Below are 12,902 nucleotides of genomic sequence, written 5' to 3' on the forward strand. Positions count from 1 at the left end.
GACGTGGTGGTCAGTGGTGATATTGTTTTGACTGATCTGTGTGAGTACGACGGTGGCCATATCCTCGTTACGTCATTAATTGAGCGCATAGTATTTGGACGTCTGGGACTCAGTTTCTCAAAGAATTTAATGAACACAAAATATTATTCTTCACAATACAGAAATGACAGCAAAACAGAACATAATCAGCCCAATACATTTCTTGAAGGAGGGCTCAACATGAGACTAACATTAAATACCTTTAGGACAATGAAACAAGTTGAAATATATTTCGCTCGGGTCAGTAATTACAATAGTATTTATATTCCAGAATGAGATTTTTACTCTGCAGCGGAGTGTGCGCTGATATGAAACTTCCTGGCAGATTAAAATTGTGTGCCCGACCGAGACTCGAACTCGGGACCTTTGCCTTTTGCGGGCAAGTGCTCTACCATCTGAGCTACCGAAGCACGACTCACGCCCGGTACTCACAGCTTTACTTCTGCCAGTACCTCGTCTCCTACCTTCCAAACTTTACAGAAGCTCTCCGGCGAACCTTATATTACTTACTTTCCCGTAAGTTGTTTGAACATTGTATACGCTGGAGAAACTCAGCAAAGGGGGAGACAGGAACGGAAAGGAACGGATACTGATGATACCAGTTGCATCGGAATTATGCATCGGAATTTTGTGATGTATCGACTGCGACCAGTGAAAGTCTGTGCCGGATAGTACTTACTTCTTTTTCTTTTTTTACTCTAAAAAAGAAAGAAACAAAATTGAGCTTAATTCTACATGATTTCTGACTCTCCCCCCCCCCCCCCCCCAAAAAAAAAAGTAAAAAGAACTCATTTCCTTTCGTGACCTGCAACAACTTTATTTATTAATTAATTAACCAAAGAAAAAGAAAACAAACGGGGCGCAAAAATGACCAAAACACACTAACAATACACCTGAAAGGGGCCATGTCAAAAATACTAAGGGGATCACTTAGTTCAACAATTTTTTTCCCAAGATCACCAAAAGCAAGCTAACAAGAATGAAACATTGGAACAACTGAAACACAACAGGGATTCGACACATCATCCGATTCCTTACATTTGAAAAAAGGTCCCGATAGCGTGGCATCCATTACCATGTCCATTGAATCGGGATGAAGGAGAATTTCACTGGAGATTGCCTCCTCTGGCGTCCTGGCAATTGTGGGCGGGGCCATCTCAACGTCTGTGTCCGCAGGCGACCAATCTATGACACAATGTGTGTCCATTTCATGGCAACGACTGCATTTGTCAGTCTCACTATGGGAAAGCTACGTGGCCACACATACACAACGAAACATCTGGGGGGGAACAATACAGAATATTGACAGACAAAATGAAGACCCCATTGGCACTAGGCACGCTACGGCAGGATGACGGTACGATGACAACGGGATGGAGAAACACAGCACAATATCTGCTGTACAAACTCCTCCCGGGGCACGTCAACGACACAGACACACAGGAACAGACTCTACTAAGTCACGAACTACACGAACCATATAACACAATTACTGTCACCTGTCCATTTGCGCACGAGGAAGTTGCGGTAGCGATAAGAGAACTAAAAAATAAGAAGGCACCAGGACCGGATCGGATCCATGCAGAGGTGCTTAAGAGGCTAGCACCACAGATCACCCCTTACTTAACATAACTATTAAATGACGCCTTACGGCTAGGCCGCATACCGACAATCTGGAAAACCTCAAGCGCAGTTATTATACGTAAGTCAGCAGACAGAGATCCATCAGATGCTAAATCATACAGACCAATATGTCTAATAAATATCACGGCAAAAGTCCGAGAGAGGCTACTGTGTGACCGCCTGCTGGCTCACAGAGTCCTTCTTGGGCTAAACCCACACCAGTTTGGATTTAGAAAAGGCAAAAGAATTGATGATACAATTAACAGAGCTCTCGAAATTACACAAAATACAGACAACAAATACTCATTGGCAATTATGATTGACATCACAGGGGCTTTTGACAACCTGTGGTGGCCAGGTATGTTTCTGAGGTTACGCCAGATGGAAGTACCCGCAGCCCTATACAATATTAGACTGCTGCAAGGATAGAACAGTGGAATGGCGTGTTGGCAACCAGAAATTAATAAGGAAAATTACCAAAGGTTGTCCCCAGGGTTCGATCTGTGGGCCCATCTCCTGGGACATAATCTCTGAACCCCTCCTGCAACTGCTGGATGGGGACAGTAGGACAGATGGAGTTGTCGCATATGTAGACGACTTGCTTGTGGTCATCTCAGAAAAGACAAGAGCCCAGCTAGAGGAGAAGGCGAGTGGAACATTGCAAATAATAACACAATGGTGCAACACAAACAAGCTCCAGATAGCGGGTAACAAAACAACATACACGCTTCTGACAGGTCAATTAAAACGCAACCCATCGGTCAAAATAGGGGAAAACAACGTAAAAAGAACGAGAGTAACCCATTACTTGGGCGTACACATAGATGAAAAGCTGAATTTCCATGAACACATTGGAATGTCAACAGACAAGACAGAAAAAATACTGCACAAACTGGCAAGGAAAAATTCAAGACAATACAGACTTCCTTTATCAGTCACACGAACCTATCATTGCGCACTCTTCGAATCAGTACTAAGTTTTTCGGCCTGTACATGGGCGTACAGACTCAATCTCGTCACAAACAGAACAGCAGTTAGGCGAGGACAGAGAAGGGTCCTAATGCAACTATCTGGAGCATTTGGCGCGAAATCGATCGCAGCGCTGTGTGTAGTGCTTGGAATCTTCCCCATAAATATAACAATTAGGCATCGGGCCGCACGGTACTGGTCAAAGATGGGCAGACTAGACCAGGTTGATATAACTTGTTCTCCGCTGAACAACAAGCAGGACTTCAAGCAATGGAAAATCGATATGTGGCAAGAAAAATGGGGCACAACTGATAAAGGACGTAGAGTACATACATTTTTTCTGGATATCACGGAAAGGTTAACAATAAAACATGCCGATCCAAGCCGCGGCATGGTGCACTTGTTGACTGGGCACGGACCTTATCCCACGCACTTGAACCGCGTGAGTCTAAGAGACACATCCACATGTACATGCGGAGGTATGGGAATCTCCGAACACACAATCCTATTCTGCGGGAAATACAGACATCACAGGAACACACCAGGAACGCAACACTTACAAACTGAACGACACATATACGATGCAATCAGAACACCAGAATTATGGGACGAACTAAACGTACTGACAGAAAAAATTTCAGATGAATGCCATAAACAGTACAGGCGCGAGAGACCGTACAGAGGACAAACCTAGATGCAGCACCTACATAGACGCCATAGTGTGGAGGATGAAATCCGAGACAGAAAGAAGACCGAAAGAAATGCATTAGTCTAAACATAATGTACAGATATCACTATAGATTGCACATAACTAAAGCTCAACATGAATAGATGTAAACAGTGTCGACGCACCGTCGCAATTGCCACGGGTAAACAAGGCAATTTAAACCTGTCAATAGCGTAATTAAAAAAAAATGGTTCAAATGGCTCTGAGCACTATGGGACTCAACTGCTGTGGTCATAAGTCCCATAGAACTTAGAACTACTTAAACCTAACTAACCTAAGGACAGCACACAACACCCAGCCATCACGAGGCAGAGAAAATCCCTGACCCCGCCGGGAATCGAACCCGGGAACCCGGGCGTGGGAAGCGAGAACGCTACCGCACGACCACGAGATGCGGGCAATAGCGTAATTATCTTAGTAACAGATTTAATAATTAGCATAGTAATTATAGATTAGCATAGATCTTCTTAGATAAAGGTAAGCAAAGGATTGGAGACTGAGGATCAATGGCTTGACGACTAATTCGAAGGCTTTCATCCTCACTTCCCCAGGGTGGACGGACTATAAACTTCTTGCTTTCATATCTTCTTTCCTCTTCTTCATTCTAAACTATATTTTTGTATTTCTTTTTCAAAATTTAAATTTCATGTAAATTTTTGTTAAACGGTTTAGGAAAGATGCCATAAAGAAAAGAAAAAAAGGCAAATAGCAAACAAAGATAACCACGTAAAGGAAAACAAAATAAAAGAGACAAAAACAAAACACGATCAACTATGACCCGCCTCCACGTGGCGGGACACGGGCAACGGTGCGATCGGCTGCGGGAACTGGTGTGGAGGTTCAGCCACATCAGCGCCCATATACCGATCGCAGCGGCCAAGAGGTCAATAAAGACCCCCCTTAAGCAATTAGGTGGTGGGTCGTAAAATCAGGGCGGCAAGTGAAAAAAAGTGAAAAAAAAGTGAAAAAGTCTCACTACGGCCAGTGAGAAAGAGTCGAATGTTGATGCGGAGAATGTTATGAACGGCGTAGTACAACTAGGACGTTACCTGCCTCGGGAAAATAGGTAGGGTGATAATGGAGCAATCAACATTCTAATGTGCCTCTCGCGTTAGGGAATCCACAGAGGAAGTTCGATTTGGAAAGGTCCAGTGACATGATAGCGTTTTGACAGAGATACGACTGGAAAAGAATATAAACCCCCAAATAACTGACATCAAGATAGAATTTGCGAATATGACTTACCTTATTATTTACCAACTGCGAATTATTCGCGTGTACAAACAGTGATCCAATACTGTCAGATGCTTTTCATTACAGTCTTTGATCACAATATCAATTCTTTAGACGATGACCGGTTTCAGTCCGTAATGACCATCCTCAGATCCTGCCAACATCTACCGGAGGGCTTAAGCTCGCAGGTCGGAGACAGACCAAAAGAAGAGCCCTAAGTGACTAGGGGACACGAAGACACGTTGGAACATTGCGTCGAAAAAATGAAGCAGACACTTTGGCCCGAACATCGGGGAGGCCCAAACCTCCCGTCAGCCGGGGTCTCGCAATAAGCTCATAGAGCACTCTAAAAATAGAATTGCACCAGATAAACTTGCTCGATAATCGTTCTAGCTTTCAGGACATCATCACAGGAAGTGGAAAAATTTGCGCAAGAAAAAAGGCTTTGTACAACACGTAAGTTTCCAAGGTCCGAACCTTTTGAAATAACAAGAGGGAGCGACCTTTGTTCAAGTGTCGCTACTCAAATCCTGTCAGTGAGACACTTCCATTTTAACGCAACCAACTTCACCGGACGACGACCAATTATCATTTTACCGCAACCAACTTCACCGGACGACGACCAATTATAACACCCAACGATTGACGGGAGGTGACCGCCACAGCCCGTGGTATCTCAAGCACGTGAAATCCCCACAAACTGAATAACCGGCACTTCCGGTTGTTAAACAGTGCCCTCGTAAGACGACAGAAAGCGTCCAAAACGTCCTTGGGCATCGGTATGTCGTCATGAGTACGAAGAACTATCATAACGTCATCGGCATAGGCACAAACAATAAACAGTTTTCCCAATGACGATCAGCCAACGAATCGAGAAGCTATGGACCGTAGGAAGGGTTCCGGAAATACTACGAACATCTACATAGAAATTGGACTCCTCGAAACACTCACATGCGGGGAGTAAGAGGACCATTCACGTGAATTGACGCCGCGCGGCATCATTGAAACCAACACCCGCAACACTCTCAGCAGAAAATCATGACTAACACGGCCAAACGCTTGATGAATAAAAAGTAAAACTCCCGACACAGGAGCAGCAGAAGCAGTCGAGATAAGATCACGACATTCAGCAGTGGGAGTCAGGAAATTACAATCCGGAAGATAATGTTGATAACACGCGACAATGTTACCAAACGAAATCGACAAGCGGCTATTTATCGCCCGCGCTACGATTTTATGATCAAAATTGAGCAGTGTCATGCGTCGGACCTGATCCACGGACAGACGTCCTGCCTTTTTGGGAGTTAAAACAATTTTTACTACCTCAAATGAGGCCGGGATGTGTATTCCATGCACCACTTCATTCACGATAGACGTTATCGTGTTACCTATCAGAGGCGCAGGGCGGGATTTGTACCCCTTACACCACGTCAGTCACCATAAATGTTATCGTATCACCTATCAGAGACCAAAACCGAACATAAAATTCTTTGAGACGCCCATTCAGACCCTGAAATTTGCGGGAATGAGAGCGAACTACAATGTCAGATACCCATCATGGTGAAAAGCAGCCAAAAACCCTTCATAGAGAGCTGGCGTAACAACACTGTAAACGAGGGAAGTAAAATCAGCAGACGGTACATCGTCTGATGCCACTCCCAGTGAAGATCGGAAAAATACAGGGGAAGTTCAGGCATTATATGAGGTGGGGATGATCACCCATGTGCATCTATACAACGAATGATAGTAGGACACGTCCTTTGAGATCGCTTTCGAAGCCGAATTAAATGACAGAGACACAACAGCTCATCCTGGAGAATCGAACGTGACTTGGAACGGAAACAAATACCAAGTGATTATGGTCTTTTGAGGTACAGGAGTTTCGCCTTTGCGCGGCGAACATCCATAACGATGAAACCTCTCGAGCACTATCATAAAGACCATGGAGGGCAGCATAATAAAATCCCTCGTCTTCCGCACTTCAGGCGCTTTATTAGCATTAAAACACATGAGTGCAACGTGAAGCCAAAGGCTGGCAATGGCATACCACCATTCTATAATTGAGGGATAACGCACTTGGGAAAGGATTGCCCGTCCCCACACGTCAGCAATGATATCATCCTGACATAACACAGAGGTCAGTGAAGATGGGAGGAAAGCAGAAAAATAATAACTGTCCAGTCGACTAATAGAAGTAGCTGTAAAATACGTATAACTCAATAATGTGAAATAGCTGCAGATTCAAGCATCCTGTAGACTCGACGTCGCTCAAATGGTTCAAATGGCTCTGAGCACTATGGAACTTAACATCTGTGGTCATCAGTCCCCTAGAACTACTTAAACCTAACTAATCTAAGGATATCACACACATCCATGCCCGAGGCAGGATTCCAACCTGCCACCGTAGCAGTCACGCGGTCCCAGACTGAAGCGCCTAGAACCGCACGGCTACACCGGCCGGCCTCGACGTCGCCACCATATTATGAAGTACACGACAAAACAGGTATGATTGGGAGTCTGCTCTACAGGACGTAAAAAGCAATTGAAATCTCACTCCATTAAAATTTTTCGCAGATTTCGATGAAGTAAATGGCATCTTCTTTATAACATGCGAGCAGTGATACGTACGACAAAAAAGATCAACAAAGAACATAAAGAAAAATTAAAGCGAGACCATAAGAACACCACCCTATACTTTGACCGTCATCCAGCGTTTCAAAGTCTGTCGTAAGAATACAGTCACCATAAAGCACAGAAGTTTCTGGGGCAACATAAAAAAACGGGAGACGAAATACATCAAATTACACTTCTTGCAAACACACATCAGCTTGGGAATCATAAATAAACTGTCGTAACGCAGCGAGCCGTAATGGAGAGCTTATCATGTTAACATTTAGGGCAAGAAACTTATACACCTGCATTAGCTGACACAAGTAAGGCATGCGTGTAGAACTAGAAAAAAAGGTACGCATCACGTTCCGCTCTCCACAGTACTGTAAGACGGCGGAGACGAAGGCACAGGATTTGAATCCTCCCCACCGGAAGGTGCAGATTCCTAGCTTTGATTTTTTCGTCGCGACGCTGCTCGCTCAGGTTGAAAACGTTGTTTCAGATCACTCCGTGACAACATAACGTCTTGACGCGGAAGTGTAGGAGTCTCGTCAGGGTGCGCTGCTGGAGGGAGGCGTACCTACCCATTCAACGGAAGCCGAGAAACACAACCGGGAGCGATGATCGTCATCATCAGATAAAAAAAGAGACAGGCAGTGCAGGGTCTGAAGCTGTTTGCATCATCTGACTACCCGGAAGAGAATCTGCAGTAACTTGTTGCTCCACCGTATCAGATAGAGGAACGGATGACATTTAGCTAGAGCACGAGAAAGGCAGAACAGCATACGATGTCTACGTTAAATCATAGGAACCCACGGGAACGGGCATCCCTGCGGGTGAAGGAGAGGACACAGATGCAGAACCAGCTTCGTTATCCCTGGCGAAACAAGAATCGTAATTATCTTCAGTATTAAAATTATCACCACTGGAAGAAGCAATCTCCACCTCCACCTTCTCACAGAGGCGAGAATGGGGAGGGAAGACTTCAAAATCTTTACCGTCCCGAGTCCGCCGCCGCTTAAATTCTTTTGCCGATGAAGGCGCCTTAAAGGCAACAGGGGCCTCATCCGAACATGATGGTAACGGCAGAAAGTCCCGCGGAGTGTAAGAGGGGGAGGGGGGCAATTGGCGGTGGGGCAATGTTTCCCCAACGTCCTCTAAAGATGAGGAAGTACTGACAGGAGAGTGCGATGACACTACTTCAGCTAATGTCAACGGACGACTTGTTTTCATAGGACGACATTAAAACCGTAACACTGCGCGAACAGATGGATATAAATTATTCAAAATGACATTCACAATCGCATTAGTTTAGTTTGCCGCCAACCGGTTTCAACCCACGATGGGGTCATCTTCAGGGCAGTTTACACCATTTGGTCGCTCGCTGGAGTCGTCACCCTGCCTGTGCACGGTTGGTAACCAGATACCAACCGTGCACAGGCAAGGTGACGACTCCAGCGAGCGACCAAATGGTGTAAACTGCCCTGAAGATGACCCCATCGTGAGTTGAAACCGGTTGGCGGCAAAATAAACTAATGCGATTGTGACTTTCATTTTGAATAATTGATTAATCGCTGTTTCTCCACACAACTATGTTGATAAAAAAAAGAGGAAAGAAAGATGGATAGTAGTCTCGCTTTAGTGAATAGTTGGCAATATCAGCGGTCCATCATCCATATTTAATTGACTGCCAATGTAACTACTAGACTTAATTGAATCAGAGAGATGTCTTCATTACAATGGAAGCATGTTTTTCTTCACCTGCAGCCTGTAACTACAAACATTCTTTTGAACACTCATTTCTACGGCTCGGATACGCTGTAACATTGCAAGTGATGTTGAGCAGACCAGTGTTTTCCCCCGGATGCGCCATACGACTACATAAAGAAGCTACGCCGCCTTAAGAAGCGAATCATTTACTTTAGGTGGAAGATTGTAAACTGTAGCCGAGAAACACTGAACCGCCGCATTTGTAAGAAGGACTGGACTAACGGAGCCATCACAGTGAGTAAACGTCATCTGAGAACCAACCCGAAAAAGAAGCAAGTCTAGTAAAGAGGGATGTTGAAATTTCACAAAAAAATGCATAAAAATCAGAATCAAAATAAGGAGAACCTGCCTGATCGTATGCAACTCGAATATGAACCAACCAATCGTGAATATCTAGAGGGACCCTAGCACATGGCGTGTACTCTTGTCAAAACTGAAACGAACGATACCCCGGCAAGGAATGCTCTTGGTAGACTCGACAGACATCATGGCGCGGGCAGAGAACGCCGCCGCCAGAGAACAAACCAACAACGAACTCCGCTAGGCAAGAACGATGCCCGTGCGGTTAAAGGCGCTGCAGTCTGGAACCGCAAGACCGCTACGGTCGCAGGTTCGAATCCTGCCTCGGGCATGGATGTTTGTGATGTCCTTAGGTTAGTTAGGTTTAACTAGTTCTAAGTTCTAGGGGACTAATGACCTCAGCAGTTGAGTCCCATAGTGCTCAGAGCCATTTGAACCATTTGAACCAAGAACGATGCGACACCGACCGATATGCACACAAGACTATGCAGAAATTCGACACACTCAGCACTGCTATTCAGGAGGAAGTAGAAACGACCTACTCGGCCGAAGGGCAACGTGTAACTAGGCTTACTGGGCAGTTGTATTAACCACTGCGCCATGCGGACACAGTGTTTATTGCACATGCGCAGACTATCTGTGCACTCTCCCCGGCCGACCCACTTTCACAACTAGCGCCAACTATTCGTAGTCCCTCCATGCTCGCCAATTTTAGATTCCCGCTGGAGACCGAATGCTATTGTGCATTCGCACTGAAGGTAGTGAATTCATTGCCTATCGTGGCGAATCAATTATATGAATGCACCACGCATTCACATAAAAGAAGCTCAGGTCTTACAATAATAGTTTCAATATCTGGCTCCTGGATGCAGGCATAAAAATGACAATTAAATTAACTTCTTCAATTAATCACAGGACAACTAACTTGACTTAACTCAGACTAATTATATTGACACTCAACTAAATATGGATGTACAACCACTCACATCATCAACTGATCGCCAAAGCAAAGCTACTATGAACCATCTACATAGCTACCAATGCAAACTTCTGAAAAAAAAATTTCAGTACAACTAACTAAAAGTAGATATCACTTACAGGATTAAATAAGAAGATAACTTTCGATGCGACGGCATCAAGAAAATCAGTCATACTTGCATCATAATGCTAACAAGCTCGCCTTCTGCTCAGTGGCACACACAAAGTGAATCATGCTGACGTAATATAAATAACAATATCAATATGGATATCACTTTTAGAGGTAACGCATCCACCATGTCACCACACCTCAACCTTTAACACGCCATGCCGGCCGAAGTGGCCGAGCGGTTCTAGGCGCTACAGTCTGGAACCGCGCGACCGCTACGGTCGCAGGTTCGAACCCTGCCTCGGGTATGGATGTGTGTGATGTCCTTAGGTTAGTTAGGTTTAAGTAGTTCTAAGTTCTAGGGGACTGATGACCTCAGAAGTTAAGTCCCATAGTGCTCAGAGCCATTTGAACCGTTTAACACGCCATACTGTACCCACATACCCCTCGTCTGTGAGCGCGCGCGCGTGTGTGTGTGTGTGTGTGTGTGTGTGTGTGTGTGTGTGTGTGTGTGTGTGTGTATGTGTGTGTGTGTGTGTGTGTGTGTGTGTGTGTGTGTGTGTGTGAGCGCACGCTTGCGCAGTATTAGGTCATCCGACACACTATACGCATAACCTGTACTCTTCATTGTAGACATGTTGCATAGCTTCATTGACCAAAATGACCCAGTTAGTAGTCCTCTTGTGATCTGGAAGCTCCTGTCTATGTTTCCACTGGAATCGTTGACCACTCATTCAGAGAAGACTCCAACTGTCCCAATGGGTTGTTCTTGTCTACACAGTGACCACGCCTCATGCTGTACTCTAGACATGTCCTTGGCGTATCAGCTTGTAGGAGATTTCCCATTCTTAGCTCTCCATACTCTCACACTCTCCAGCCGCTCAGTGAGCGACCACTGGACGGAGTGGATGGTCCTGCTTACGGCATGCCCTAACTACCACTTCGATTACCATCAAGTTGAGACGGAGCCACCAGCCTTGGCTGTCACCACAGCTCTGCGTGTCCCGTGCTGACTGCTGACGATGTGCCGCATGTTATCCGACACTAGTCATGGCGCCACATTCCGAGATATGTCCTACTTCCTAAGTGGTGCAAGTGACAAACTCTCGTCTCGCGCTGTCCACCAAGCCTGGCACCTCCGCCAGCAGCGCCGCAAACATTGCCGACAGAACCTGCTGTCAGTGTGCTAATGGGAGAGCAGTGTTAAAGGAGGTAGGCTGGGCGAGGCAAGAAACTAGGTGTACTGCGAATTAAGAATTCACGGCACAGGGTGCAAATACGTACTGTGCAGTGACAGTAGCGCAGCTCGAGTCCCACCCCGCTCAGCAGGTAGTACAACGGCTGAAAAGTGTTTCCTCGCTGCCGCTGGAGTGTTCTTGGATCACCGAATGCGCCGCTGATGGAACCGCAGTGATCGACTGCGGCAGCTGTGGGGGAATCTTCCGGGAAGCAGTGGAACAGCTGGAATTTGCAATGAGGTCTTTAGAAGATGATCGGCGACTGGCAGCTGACAGAACATATATAATGGCGCCGAAAGCGTAGAGGATGGACCGACCTATACTGATTAGCCAGAACATCATGATCACTGACCAACTATCGATATAAACTCTTCCAGGCAATGACAGAGTCACATGATAGTCAGACACACACACTGTGCATTTTGCATGTAGTATCAGTGGACTTGCTGTCCCTGCATAGAATGGGGAAGGCGTGCGATGTATGACCGAGGACAGATTGTGATGGCCTGGAGGCTCTACATGAGCATTTCGGGAACTGCACTTGTCCGTGTTCGAGGAGTAGTGTGGTGAGCGTCTTCAACAAGCGGCAGCACCAAAATGTAACCATGTCCAGACGTTGTGGGATAGGGCAGACCCCCCCCCCCTCCCCTCATTACAGATGCTGGATGTCGTAGGATGGACACGTTGGTAAAATAGGGCAGGCGGCGAACTGTGCCTAACTAACATCCGTCTTTAATGCTGGGCAAAGTACAAGTGTTTCTGAACACAAAGTGCACTGAACACTCCTAACGAGGGATCTTCGCAGCTGCCAATCCATGCATGTGCCAATGTTAAGACCACAGCATTAGCAACTACTACCGAAATAGGCACGTGACCTTTGGCACTGGAAGTTAGGGTAATGGCAAAGCGTTGCATGAACTGATGACTACCGACGCGTTCTTCATCATGCCGATGGGAGGGCAGGGCGCAAATCCGTCACCTAACAGGGGAACAGATCCTTCACGACTGTACAGCGGAACGGAGAGAAGCTTCCAGCGGCTCCGTTACGCTCTAGGGAACGTTCACGTGGGCATCTGATCCAGTGGAGCTCGTGCAAGGCACCATGACGGCCGAGGAGTATAGTACACTGGTTGCAGACATCCCTTCATGACGACCATCTCACCCCGACGGCAGTAGCATTTAACTACAAGATAATGAATGCACCATGTCACAAGGTCAGGAGTGTGATTGAGTGGGCCCCAACTCGCCAGGTCTGATTCGTGGTACTTGCTAGAATTAAGAACGTGGAAGAGAGGACAAACCAATA

This window comes from Schistocerca nitens, chromosome 2, assembly GCF_023898315.1.
Source record: "Schistocerca nitens isolate TAMUIC-IGC-003100 chromosome 2, iqSchNite1.1, whole genome shotgun sequence".
Taxonomy (NCBI): Eukaryota; Metazoa; Arthropoda; class Insecta; order Orthoptera; family Acrididae; genus Schistocerca; species Schistocerca nitens.